General features: G+C 46.2%; 2 pseudogenes; one reads left to right on the top strand and one right to left on the bottom strand.

The window, feature by feature from the left end:
• Positions 1 to 5179: 5179 nt before the first annotated feature.
• LOC112436830 (small nucleolar RNA U13) lies at positions 5180 to 5275 on the bottom strand (annotated as a pseudogene).
• Positions 5276 to 10903: 5628 nt separating this feature from the next.
• Positions 10904 to 12399, top strand: LOC100972086 (large ribosomal subunit protein uL13-like; annotated as a pseudogene).
• Positions 12400 to 13106: the final 707 nt, after the last annotated feature.

The raw sequence follows: 13106 nt of genomic DNA, 5'->3' as shown, positions 1-13106 counted from the left end.
TCCATGGTTTAGAATAAAAGAGGCAATAATTAGAAATGTCTCCCTCATAATAGGCTCTACAGCAAATTCTACTTTAAAGGCTATTGTTACACAACAGACTTTAAATTCTCTTGTGAAAGTTATGCTAAATAATAGAATTGGCTAAACAGAAAAGTACCTATGCAGCTGCTGACATTTGTGGCCTATGGAGAAATATATCAAATGTAAATTATAAAAATTCAGTTGTAGGGGATTAATGCAAAGACCACTTAGTTAAGTGAGTAGACTCTAGCTAGCTCATTCATTAATCTATTTAATTTTAGGTGGTTTGGTTTATGGGGACCCTGGGTAAGGAACATACACCAAACTCTTGGGGTATGGCCTCCCCATACTCATAGTAACAGTCTCCCTGGTGCACTGTATTCTCTCAAAGGTTTTAAATGTTTGCATGTAGCCATCTCTAGAACGCCAAATGGTCTCTCTTCAACTGGAATGACAAAAGTTGAAAGAGCCTTCCTTCCTTCCTTCCTTTCTTTCCTTCTTCCTTCCTTCCTTTCTTTCTTTCGACGGTCTCCCTCTGTTGCTGAGGCTGGACTGTACTGCCGTGATCTCGGCTCACTGCAACCTCCCTGCATCGGGCTCCCGTGACTCTCCTGTCTCGGCCTACCGAGTGCCTGGGATTGCAGGCACATGCCGCCATGCCTGACTGGTTTTTGTATTTTTGGTGGAGACGGGGTTTCACTGTGTTGGCTGGGCTGGTCTCCAGCTCCTGACCTTGAGTGATCTGCCCACCTCGGCCTCCTGAGGTGCTGGGATTGCAGACGGAGTCTCACTCACTCAGTGCTCAATGTTGCCCAGGCTGGAGTGCAGTGGCATGATCTTGGCTCGCTACAACCTCCACCTCCCAGCTGCCTGCCTTGGCCTCCCAAAGTGCTAAGATTACAGCCTCTGCCCAGCCGCCACCCCACTAGGAAGTGAGGAGCGTCTCTGTCTGGCCACCCATCGTCTGGGATGTGAGGAGCGCCTCTGCCCGGCTGCCCCGTCTGGGATGTGAGGAGCGCCTCTTCCCGGCTGCCCTGTCTGGGAAGTGGGGAGCGCCTCTGCCCGGCTGCCCATCATCTGGGATGTGAGGAGCGCCTCTGCCTGGCCGCCACCCCATCTAGGAAGTGAGGAGCGCCTCGGCCCGGCCGCCTCGTCTGGGAAGTGAGGAGCGCCTCTGCTCAGCTGCCCTGTCTGGGAAGTGAGGAGTGCCTCTGCCCGGCTGCCCATCGTCTGGGAGGTGAGGAGCACTTCTGCCTGGCCGCCCCGTCTAGGAAGTGAGGAGCACCTCTGCCCAGCCGCCACCCCATCCGGGAGGTGGGGAGCGCCTCTGCCTGGCCGCCGCCCCATCTGGGAACTGAGGAGCGCCTCTGCCCGGCCACCCCATCTGAGAAGTGAGGAGCCCCTCTGCCCGGCAACCGCCCCGTCTGGGAAGTGAGGAGCATCTCTGCCTGGCCGCCCCATCTGGGAAGTGGGGAGTGCCTCTGCCCGGCCGCCCCGTCTGGGAAGTGGGGAGTGCCTCTGCCCAGCCGCCCTGTCTGGGAAGTGGGGAGAACCTCTGCCCGGCCGCCCATCGTCTGGGATGTGAGGAGAGCCTCTGCCTGGCCACCATCCCACCTAGGAAGTCAGGAGCGCCTCTGCCTGCCCGCCTCATCTGGGAAGTGAGGAGCGCCTCTGCCCGGCCGCCCTGTCTGGGAAGTGAGGAGCGCCTCTGCCCAGCCGCCCTTCATCTGGGAGGTGAGGAGCACCTCTGCCCGGCTGCCCCATCTAGGAAGTGAGGAGCACCTCTGCCCGGCCGCCCCATGTGGGAGGTGAGGAGCGCCTCTGCCCGGCCGCCCATTGTCTGGGAAGTGAGGAGCGCCTCTGCCCTGCCGCCCCATCTGGGATGTGAGGAGCGCCTCTGCCCAGCCACCCCATCTGGGAAGTGAGGAGCGCCTCTGCCCAGCCACCCCGTCTGGGAAGTGAGGAGCGCCTCTGCCTGGCTGCTGTGCAATCTTCCAAGTGTGAAGTGACAAGCTTTCTGCAGGTGTACCCAACAGCTCCGAAGAGACAGTGACCATCGAGAACGGGCCATGATGATGATGGTGGTTTTGTTGAAAAGAAAAGGGGGAAATGTGGGGAAAAGAAAGAGAGATCAGATTGTTACTGTGTCTGTGTAGAAAGAAGTAGACATAGGAGACTCCATTTTGTTCTGTACTAAGAAAAATTCTTCTGCCTTGGGATTCTGTTAATCTATAACCTTACCCCCAACCCCTTGCTCTCTGAAACATGTGCTGTGTCAACTCAGGGTTAAATGGATTAAGGTCGGTGCAAGATGTGCTTTGTTAAACAGATGCTTGAAGGCAGCATGCTCGTTAAGAGTCATCACCACTCCCTAATCTCAAGTACCCAGGGACACAAACACCGCGGAAGGCCTCAGGGACCTCTGCCTAGGAAAACCAGAGACCTTTGTTCACGTGTTTATCTGCTGACCTTCTCTCCACTATTATCCTATGACCCTGCCACATCCCCCGAGAAACACCCAAGAATGATCAATAAATACTAAAAAAAAAAAAAAAGTAAAAAAAAAAGAACAAAGCTGTAGAAAACCAAAAAACAACAACAAGAACAAAAAGCTGAAAGAAATGTGCAACAATGAGGATACCATAACCTATGAATGACACACTGAGACCGGAAACCTAAAATGATGGTAACTGAGAATGGCGCTAAGGCCTTAAGTTTTGGTCACACTCTCACCTAAGTGAGAACCTGGCCAGAAAAGGGGAATTTTTTAAAACAAAATTATGGGAGGCCATTATTTTGGACAGAGCTCATGCACTAGGCCCTTACCAAATGAAACTAGAATGGAGTCACTTGTGCTAAATGTGACACAATCAAACTAAGGCTTTAAGAAAACACATAGATCCTAGAACAGATCAGGTTTTGTTTTTCTCCCGTAAACAGATGTTCCAGCACAAGGAGATACCCTCTACTCAGTGCTTATTCTCTCCTTGCAAAACCCACTATTCTACTGTTTCCCAGTGGGTTTCAAAACCACATAAGTACATTTACAACAGTGATAGTAACATCAATGACTAAGGTTTTGGCCAATCTCTCAAAATTGAGAAAATGACCAAAATGGGAGAATTGTTAAAGCAAACTAAATATGGCCTGAGAAGGACTCCGTACTTCCATATTTGAGACCTTGTGGATGAACTGTAACTTAGCTTAATAGTCAGACAAAATTGAAAACCTAACTTAATAGTATGCACCCGTAACAATAGCTGAGTGCTGGCCAACCACTCATAGACTGCTGAGTGTTCAAACTAGTTCAAGTAAGGCAAACGCAGAGCTGTAACCAATCTCACTGTTTCTGTACCTCACTTCCGATTCCTGTATGTCACTTTAACTTTTTTGTCTATAAATTTGTTCTGATCACGAGGCACCCCTGAAGTCTGTGAATCTGCTCTGATTCTGGGGGCTGCCTGATTTGCGAATACTTCATTGCTCAATTAAACTCCTTTAAATTTAATTGGCTGAAGTTTTTCTTTTATCAGGGCAAAACCTGCCTCCCATTCTATTCAAAGTCACTCCTGCTCACTGAGATAAATGCACATCTGATTGCCTCCTTTGGAGAGGCTAATCAGAAACTCAAAAGAATACAACCATTTGTCTCTTATTTACCTATGACCTGGAAGCCCCTTCCCTGCTTTGAGTTGCCCAGCCTTTCCAGAGTGAACCAATGTTCATCTTACATATGTCTGATGTCTCATGTGTCCCTAAATGTATAAAACAAAACTGTGCTCTGACCACTTTGGGCACATGTCGTCAGGACCTCCTCAGGCTGTGCCACAGGCACACGTCCTCAACCTTGGCAAAATAAACTTTCTAAATTAACTGAGACCTGTCTCCGATTTTCAGGGTTCACACTTTTCACATTCCTATTATACAAGGCTGTATGTAACAGATGTCACTTTTTTACAAATTATATTTTACCTAATACATTTACAATTTTAGGTTGTGTACATCTTTTTTTTTTTTTTGGAGACAGAGTTTCGCTCTTTTTGCCCAGGCTGGAGTGCAGTGGCACGATCTCGGCTCACTGCAACCTCTGCCTCCCAGGTTCAAGCAATACTCCTGCCTCAGCATCCCAAGTAGCTGGGATTACAGGCACCTGCCACCATGCCTGGCTAATTTTTTGTATTTTCAGTAGAGACGGGGTTTCACCATGTTGACCAGGATGGTCTCAATCTCTTGACCTCGTGATCCTCCCGCCTCAGCCTCCCAAAGTGCTGGGATTACAGGTGTGACCCACCGCGCCTGGCCAGTTGTTTACATCTTAAGCACACAACAGGTGCTTATTAGTGATGAAGTGGTGTAAACAATACCTGCTTATTTTTGAGTGTGATGCAGCCTAGTGGACCTGTATATGTGTCTGTAAGTTTAAGGTAACATGTTTACTTACAAACTGCTCCTCACCCCATCCAACACATCTCAGCAAATAATTCAGGATGATAGAATATATTACATTACTCTGAATTTATACATCATATCACCTTATAATTTATTAATTACACTTATTACAATATCCTTAAGATAAATTCCTAGCAGTGGGATTTTTAAATGAAAGGATTATATGCATATTAAATTTGGATAGTTAGTCCCAAATTGTCCTCCAGAAAGGTTATACCAATTTACACTCTCGCCAAGTATTGCCACCATATTTTTAAGGTTGCCTAGTATTCTGTCATGTAGATGTACCATCATTAAAATGCTTTAATAGTGCCTGCCCAGGCCAAGCGCGGTGGCTCACACCTGTAATCCCAGCACTTTGGGAGGCCGAGGTGGGCGGATCATGAGGTCAGGAGTTCGAAACCAACCTGGTCAACATAGTGAAACCCAGTTTCTACTAAAAATACAAAAAATTAGCCGGGTGTGGTGGTAGACACCTGTAATCCCAGCTACTCAGGAGGCTGAAGCAGGAGAATCACTTGAACCTGGGAGGCAGAGGTTGCAGTGAGCCAAGATTGCGACATTGCACTCCAGCCAGGGTGACAGTGCTAGACTCCGTCTCAAAAAAAAAAAAAGTGCCTGCTCTCCTTTTCTCTTCCTCTTCCTCTTCCTCTCCCTCTTCCTCTCCTTCTCCTTCTCTTCTCCTCCTTCTCCTTTTTGTCATCGTTGTCATCAGACAGGTAATGTACCAATGCTGTAAAAAGGTGGCACATCTCATACTTGTGCGTGAACACCCAATCATCATGCATATGACCCACAAAAGGATCGTGCATGCTATTATTATTGCTGTTATTACTAGATATTTTCACTTTTTTGCTAATATTATTATTATTATTATTTGAGACGGACTCTCGCTCTGTCGCCCAGGCTGGACCGCAATGGCGCTATCTTAGCTCACTGCAAGCTCTGCCTCCTGGGTTCACACCATTCTCCTGCCTCAGCCTCCTGAGTAGCTGGGACTACAGGCGCCCACCACCACGCCGGGCTAATTTTTTTGTATTTTTAGTAGAGACGGGGTTTCACCGTGTTAGCCAGGATGGTCTTGATCTTCTGACCTCGTGATCTGCCCACCTTGGCCTCCCAAGGTGCTGGGATTACAGGCGTGAGCCACTGCACCCGGCCAATATTATTATATCATATTATTGATGTTTTCTTGGCACTTTTTCCATTTTCTTTTCATTTTTGAGACAGGTTTTCACTCTGTTGCACAGGTTTGAGTGCAGTAGCATGATCACAGCTCACTGCAGCCTCAAACTCCTGGGCTCAAGCAATCCTCCTGCCACAGCCTCCTGAGTATCTAGGACTACAGGAGTGTGCCATCATACCTGGCTAATTTAAAAAATTTTTTGTAGAGGCAGAGTCATGTTATGTTGCCCATGCTGCTCTCAAAGTCCTAGCTTTAAGTGATCCTCCCACCTTGGCCTCCCAAAGCACCATCTTCTTTTTTATTAAAAAATATGGCTGGGCGAGGTGACTCACGCCTGTAATCACAGCACTTTGGGAGGCCAAGGCAGGTGGATTGCTTGAGCCCAGGAGTTTGAGACCAGCCTGGACAACATGGTGAAACCCCGTTTCCACACATACACAAAAATCCCCAAAAATTAGCCGGGTGGGGGTGATGCACGCCTGCAGTCCCAGCTTCTCAGGAAGCTGAGGTGGGAGGATCTCTTTGAGCCCTGGAGGCCGAGGCTGCAGTGAGCTGAGATTGTGCCACTGCACTTCGGCCTGGATGACAGAGCGAGACTCTGTCTCTTTAAAAACAAACAAACAAACAAACAAACAAAAAACGGACATGGTGGTTCATGCCTGTAATCCCAGCACTTTGTCAGGCCGAGGGGGGCAGATCACCTGGGGTCAGGAGTTCGAGACCAGCCTGGCCAACGTGGTGAAACCCCATCTCTACTAAAAATACAAAAAATTAGCCAGGTGTGGTGGCATGTGCCTGTAGTCCCAGCTACTCGGGAGGCTGAGACAGCAGAATCACTTGAACCTGGGAGGCGGAGGTTGCAGTGTGCCAGCCTGGGTGACAAGGGCAAAACTCCATCACAAAAAAAAAAAAGTGGCTCATGCCTATAATCCCAACACTTGGGGAAGTAGAGGCAGGAGGACACCTTGAGCCCAGAAGTTTGATATCAGCCTAGGAAAGATAGGAAAATCCTTTCTCTATTAGAAAACAAACAAAGAAACAAATAAAACACTACTTGCCTGTTTTTGTTTGTTTGTTTTGTGAGACGGAGTCCCAGTTGCTCAGGAGGCTGAGGCACGAGAATCAGTTGAACCCGAGAGGTGGAGGTTGCAGTAAGCCTAGATCGCACCACTGCACTCCAGCCTGGGTGACAGAGTGAGACTCCATTTCAAAACAACAACAACAACAACAACGACAAAAAAATAAAAACAAAAACAAAGAGTGTCCTTTGTGAAGCTGTGAAAAGTATTAATTTTGTTAAATCTCAACCCTTGAGTGAACATCTTTTGAAAATTCTGTCTAACAAAATGGGAAGTATGGGTAAAGTGCTTTTGCTCCCTACCAAAGTCTGGTTGTTTGGAAGAAAAGCACTTGTGTTATTTAGACACAAATGGAACTAGCCAATTTTTTTTCAGTGAACGCATTTTTTACTTGAAAGTATAATGAACTATGTTTATTGAGTCTTGAGTATTAGGCAGACAGTTTTACAAAAATAAACAAAGTAAGCCTGTCGCTTCAAGGAAAGCAACTTAACATTATTTGTTGGCAATGATAAAGTTAGAACTTTCAAGCAAAATAGAATTTTGTACCTGCCACCCAAGCTTGACCGTTTCCCAATACTTAAAGACTTTTCTGATGAGACTGGTGGTGATATTAAAGAATGTTATTTTAAAAACGTTGTACAGTGAAATGTGGCAACATTTGCAAGCTCTGCATAGCTCAGTGAACCAATGTTTTCCAAATGACCAATTCATTGTGGATACAAAATCATGCATGGGTAAAAAAATCCAATCAAAGTGCAAGATAGATTTTCATATAACCCAGAGTGGAAAAGGCTTATTGATATAGTTTCAGATTTTACATTGCAGCTAATGTTTAAGAAACAAATATTTCAGCCTGGGCAACATTGGGAGATGCTGTCTCTACAGTTTTTTTTTTTTTCAATTTAGCCAGGTGTGATGGCACCTCCTTGTAGTCCCAAGTACTCAGGAGGCTGAGGTGGAAGGATCGCTTGAGCTCAGGAGGTCAAGGCTGCAGTGAGCTATGATTGTACCACTGCCCTACGCACTCCAGCCTGGGTGTCACAGCAAGACCCTGTCTCAAGAGAAAAGAAAGAAAGAAAGAAAGGAAGGAAGGAAGAAAGAAAGGGAGAGAGAGAGAAAGAAAGAACTATTTGTTGAGTGTGGTGTAATAAACAAAAGGCAACTAAATCCTGCATCATACAGTTCTTGTTTTTTGTTTTTTTAGACATGGAGTCTCACTATGTTGCCTAGGCTGGCCTCAAACTCCTGGGCTCAAGTGATCCTACTGCTTCAGCCTCTTGAGTAGCTTGGACTACAGGTACAGTGGCTCAGAATTCTTCATATAGTTTAGCCAAAATAACTTATCACAAATATATTGAATGGAGGCTGGGGGTGGTGGCTCATGCCTATAATCCCAGTGCTTTGGGAGGCTGAGGTGAGTGGATCACTTGAGCCCAGGAGTTCAAGACTAGCTGAGCAACATGGTAAAACCCCATCTCTACAAAAAATACAAAAAAATTAGCCAGGTATGGTGGTGCACGCCTGTAGTCCTAGCTACTCAGGGGGCTGAGGTGGGAGGATAACTTGAACCTGGGAGGCTGAGGCTGCAGTGAGCCATAATGGCACTACTGCACTCCAGCCTAGGTGACAGAGTGAGACTCCATCTCAAAAATAAACAGGTCGGACACGGTGGCCCATGCCTGTAATCCCAGCACTTTGGGAGGCCGATGCAGGTGGATCATGAAGTCAAGATAGCGAGACCATCCTGACCAACACGGTGAAACCCCGTCTCTATTAAAAATACAAAAATTAGCTGGGTGTGGTGGCGGACGCCTGTAGTCCCAGCTACTTGGGAGGCTGAGGCAGGAGAATTGCTTGAAACCGGGAGGTGGAGGTTGCAGTGAGCCAAGACCATGCCACTGCACTCCAGCCTGGCGACAGAGTGAGACTCCATCTCAAAAAAAAAAAAAAAAAAAAAGGGCCAGGCGCGGTGGCTCATGCCTGTAATCCCAGCACTTTGGGAGGCCGAGGCGGGTGGATCACAAGGTTAGGAGATCAAGACCATCCTGGCTAACAGGGTGAAACCCCATCTCTACTAAAAAATACAAAAAATTAGCCGGGCATGGAGGCGGGTGCCTATAGTCCCAGCTACTTGGGAGGCTGAGGCAGGAGAATGGCGTGAACCCGGGAGGCAGAGCTTGCAGTGAGCCGAGATCGTGCCACTGCACACTCCAGCCTGGGCAATAGAGCGAGACTCCGTCTCAAAAAAAAAAAAAAAAGTAGGGAAGTGAACTGTGCAGCCTTCAGTCTGTGGCCAAAGGCCCAAGAGCCCCTGGCAAACCACTGGCGTAGGTCCAAGAGTCCAAAAGCTGAAGAACCTGGAGTCCAACGTTCAAGGGCAGGAAGCATCAAGCATGGGAGAAAGATGGAGGCCAGAAGACTTGGTCAGTCTAGCCCTTCCACGTTCCTCTCCTTTTATCCCAGCCACGCTGGCAGCTGATTAAATGATGCCCATCCAGATAGAGATTGGGTCTGCCTCTGCTGGTTCACGGACTCAAATGTTAATCTCCTTTGGTAAGACCCTCACAGACACACCCAGGAACAATACTTCGCATCCTTCAATCCAATCAAGTTGATACTCAGTATTAACACACCAATTTAAAGTGTAGATTCAATGGTTTTTAGTATATTCACAGAGTTGTGCACTACAATCAGTTCTAGAACATTTTTATCACCCCCAAAAAAACTCTGCACCCGTTAGCAGTCACTACCCATTTCCCAACTTTCAGTGAGCTCCCCAGCCCAACGTAACCTCTTATCTACTTTCTGTCCATTGAATTACCTATTCTGGGCATTTCATATAAATGTAATCACACAATATGTGGTTTTGAAGACTAGCTTTGTTCACTTAGCCTCTTTTATCCTCTTTTCTCTTTTTTTTTTTTTTTTTTTGAGATGGAGTCCTGCTCTGTCACCCAGGCTGGAGTGCAGTGGCGCGATCTCAGCTCACCACAACCTTGGCTGGCCTCCCGGGTTCAAGCAATTCTCCTGCCTCAGCCTCCCAAGTAGCTGAGATTATAGGCACCCGCCACCATGCTCGACTAATTTTTTTTTTGTATTTTTAGTAGAATGTGGTTTCACCATGTTGGCCAGGCTTGTCTCAAACTCCTGGCCTCAGGTGATCCGCCCGCCTTGGCCTCCCAAGGTGCTGGGATTACACGCATGAGCCACCGCACCTGGCCTAGAGTATATGTTTTGTACTTCTTTGCTACGTGTATTTCTAATTATTTTATTCTTTTTGACGGTATTGCAAATGAAATTATGTTCTTACTTTTGTTCTTAGATTGTTCATTGCAAGTGTATAGAAATACAATTGATTCTTGTATTCTGCAACCTTGTTGAACTCTTCTATTAGTTCTAATAGATTTTTTAGTGAATTCCTTAGGATATTTTAGATATAAGGTCATCTGCAAATAGAGATGGTTTTGTTTTTCTCTCCAATCTGTATGCCTTTTACATTCATTCATTCATCTACATACAACATTCATCTTCTTGCCTAATTACACTGGCTAGAATGTCCGGTACAATGTCAAATAGAAATGGTAAGAGTAGGTATTCTTGTCTTATTCCTAAAATTAGAGAGAGAAATAATTCATTTTTTACCAAAAAGTATGATATTAGTTGTGGGTTTTTTGTAGATGCTTGATGACTTTTATCAGGTTGATTAAGTCCCTTTATCTTCCTGGTTTATTAAATGTTTTTATCATGAAGAGATGTTGAATTTTGTCAAATGTCTTTTCTGTGTCTACTAAGATGACCATGTGGTTTTTGTCCTTTAGTCTATGGATAGGATGTACAACATTAATTTTATTTCTTATGTTAACTCAAGCTTTCATTCCTGGGATAAATCCCACTTGGTCGTGATATATAATCCTTTTTATTTGTTGTTGAATTCATGGTAATTTGTGGAGAATTTCTGGGTCTATATTCATAAGAAATAGTCTACAGTTTTCTTGTATTGTGTTTGTCTGATTTTGGTATCTGAGTAGTATTACCTCATTGAATGGGCTTGGAAGAGCTTCATTTTCTTCTATTTTTGGAAAAGCTTGTGAAGAAATAGTATTGATATTTTCTTCATGGGAAGTTTCTGATTTATAATTCAATCTTTTCTAGGCGGCTGCTGAAGATGGCGGAGGGGCAGGTCCTAGTGCTCGATGGCCGAGGTCACCTCCTGGGCTGCCTGGCGGCCATCGTGGCTAAGCAGGTGCTGCTGGGCCGGAAGGTGGTGATCGTGCGCTGCGAGGGCATCAACATTTCTGGCAATTTCTACGGAAACAAGTTGAAGTACCTGGCTTTCCTCCGCAAGCGGATGAACACCAGCCCTTCCCGAGGCCCCACATCTTCTGGCAGAGCTTGCGAGCCGGGCCGCCCCACGACAGCAGCCAGCCAGGCCGCCTAGGACCTGCCGCCAGGTGTTCGGTGGCGTCCCACCGCCCCGTGAGAGGAAAAAGCGGATGGTGCTTCCTGTTGCCCCCAAGGTTGTGCGTCTGAAGCCTACGAGAAAGTTCGCCTACCTGGGGTGCCTGGCTCACGAGATTGGCTGAAAGTACCAGACCGTGACAGCCACCCTGGAGGAGAAGGGGAAGGAGAAAGCCAAGATCCAGGACCAGAAGAAACAACTCCTGAGGCTATGGAGACAGGCCGAAAAGAATGTGGAGAAGAAAATTGACAAATACAGGGAGGTCCTCAAGGCCCACGGACTCCTGGCCTGAGCCCGGTAAAGACTGTTTATTACTTATGCTTGGCCTGGCCTGCCCTTCCTCCATCGTGGCCCTGGAATGTGGGGGACCCAGGGGCAGCAGTCCAGGTGCCACAGGCAGCCTGGGACTTAGGAAGCTTGGGAGCAAGGAAAGGGTCTTAGTCACTGCCTTTCAATAAGGTTACTTAAAGCCCTCGAAGAATTGTGCAGGCATAATTCATCTGTGACCAATAGAGCAACAAATTACTTCAGTTTCAATATCAGTGAAAGGGAGCTGGAACACTAATTGGAGGGGCCCTACCTTGTGAGCAGGGCATCTGTTTAACTTCCCAACTAGTCATACACTATACTTTGCAGCTGTTAGAATGTGAACAAGCGCTTGGGGGACAGCATTAGCTTGCTGTTGTACGAAGGGTATTTATAAAAGCACAGACTGGGAAGATGTGTGATCAAGGAGTTACAGGCATTGCCCGTGCTTCTTGCCTGTATTTTGTGATCGGAATCAAATAAATTACTTTTATTCCTTTTTTTTTTTTTTTTTTTTTTTTTTGAGACGGAGTCTCGCTCTGTCGCCCAGGCTGGAGTGCAGTGGCGCGATCTCGGCTTACTGCAAGCTCCGCCTCCTGGATTCACACCATTCTCCTGTCTCAGCCTCCCGAGTAGCTGGGACTGCAGGCACCCGCCACCATGCCCAGCTGATTTTTTGTATTTTCAGTAGAGACGGGGGTTTCACCGTGTTAGCCAGGAAGGTCTCGATCTCCTGACCTCGTGATCTGCCCACCTCGGCCTCCCAAAGTGCTGGGATTACAGGCATGAGCCACGAAGCCCCGCCGATATTCTTTTTGATGATAGATACAAGTATTTCCTGAAATCAGTGGCCTCATAACTGGTATTTATTTCTCATTTCATTTTTCCCTTGATCAATTTGAAGTTATATAATTCTATGTCCACACTTTTACTGGTTACCTACAACACAAACCTTTCATTTATCAAAATATGAAGTTAATCAATATTATTTGTATCAATAAGAGTTCATTCAGGAAAACAAAAGTAACACTAGATGCTTCAATACAAAATGCAGTGCAGGGAGTTGATTAAATAAGTGTTGGAGGAATGAAAAAGCAAAGGGAAACATTGAGGTAACATAGAGATAAAATCTGCAAGGAGCAGCTACCACCTTTGGAGCTGGGGAAACAAAGGGAAGAGGCTGGGGTTATCTAAACCAAAAGTTCAGATAAAGGACCTAACAGAACTGAGGCTTAGGCCTCTGAGGATGGGGATGTTTCCTGATTGGTGCTGGATGTCTAAGAGGGCACAATGAGTCTGGTTCTGGGAGAGCTGAGAGAAGCTTGAGGCTGAACTAACTTCTGATGCTAGGCCAACACTGACAGGCATAGCAAGCAAAGAGGAAAATGAAAGTCACTTTTCTTTCAGTTTTCCAGTCTCCCTTAACACTCCTATTGATAGAAACTAAGAGGGAGCCAGTTGAGAGGAAAGAAATGTGAATAAAACTGTCTTTGTTCACAGATGACATGATTGTCTATGTAGAAATTCCAAAAGAATTAACAAAAAATTTCTGAAACTAATAATGATTATAGCAAATTTGTAGGATACAGGTTAATATAAAAAA

Source organism: Pan paniscus, chromosome 10 (assembly GCF_029289425.2).
Source record: "Pan paniscus chromosome 10, NHGRI_mPanPan1-v2.0_pri, whole genome shotgun sequence".
NCBI classification, from domain to species: Eukaryota; Metazoa; Chordata; class Mammalia; order Primates; family Hominidae; genus Pan; species Pan paniscus.
The sequence above is the reverse complement of the archived record's forward strand: the minus strand, read 5'-3'. Positions and strand labels throughout refer to the sequence as shown.